The 982-nt window shown below is 42.2% G+C and overlaps 1 non-coding gene across 1 annotated transcript; it reads left to right on the top strand.

Moving 5' to 3' along the window:
• The first annotated feature begins 262 nt into the window (after window positions 1-262).
• LOC141682138 (small nucleolar RNA R71) lies at window positions 263-369 on the top strand. The gene has a single exon (XR_012559539.1). It is a non-coding gene; the product is annotated as a small nucleolar RNA R71 (small nucleolar RNA).
• The last annotated feature ends 613 nt before the right edge of the window (window positions 370-982 follow it).

The raw sequence follows: 982 nt of genomic DNA on the forward strand, positions 1-982 counted from the left end.
GGAGTGCTTCACACTTGAGGAGCAACTGCTAAGGATCTCTGATCGTTGTCTCCGAATTATTTTAAAGGTTAAAATCGATCCCTCGAATTTTTATTCAGGATTTATATGCTTTTATTTGGATTTTGTATGTGTAAAAGTGTTTTGCCATGCCCCGCTGCGTTTAAAAATCCAACACAAGGCTCCTCCTGATGCTGCATCAAGCATGGGCCTAGAAGTAGGACCCAATCCATTGTAAAAACAGTTGATAATCATCCAATCAGGCATGCCATGGTGTGGGCACTTTCTTAGCATCTCCTTATATCGATCCCAAGCCTCACACAGAGATTCTCCAGTTTGCTGTGCGAACTGGGTAAGAGCATTCCTGATTGCTGTAGTCTTCGCCATGGGAAAAAATTTAGTGAGAAACTTTTGAGCAAGATCTTCCCAAGTTGTGATGGACCCCGCTGGTAGAGAGTGTAACCAACACTTGGCCTTATCCCACAAAGAGAATGGGAAGAGTCGCAGCTTGATAGCATCTTCAGTCACACCATTGAACTTGAAAGTGTCGCAGATCTCGATGAAATCCCTGATGTGCATGTTGGGGTCTTTGGTAGGAGAACCCCCAAACCGAACTTAGTTCTGTATCATCTAGATCGTGCTTGACTTGATCTCAAAAGTGTTAGCCGCGATGGTTGGTCTACTAATGCTAGACTAAATATCATTAATCTTTGGCTTAGAATAGTCCATTAAAGCCTTCAGATTTTCTGCTTGATCACCCATAGCTGCTATAATTGGCTCTTCAACTTTCTCTTCTTCTTCTTCTACCTTCTTTTCTTCCTCAAAAACTTCCCTATGAATTACCACAAGTTCTTCCTCGTCTTTATCCAGTGTTCACTTACGAGTACGCGAACGCGTATGCATACACCCTCGCTAAATCACCTGAAATAAAACAAGGAACAAATAAGTAACAATGTCCGAGTCAATGAACTTTAACGACCACTGA

The sequence above is a fragment of the Apium graveolens genome, chromosome 8 (assembly GCF_009905375.1).
Source record: "Apium graveolens cultivar Ventura chromosome 8, ASM990537v1, whole genome shotgun sequence".
In the NCBI taxonomy this organism is placed as follows: domain Eukaryota; kingdom Viridiplantae; phylum Streptophyta; class Magnoliopsida; order Apiales; family Apiaceae; genus Apium; species Apium graveolens.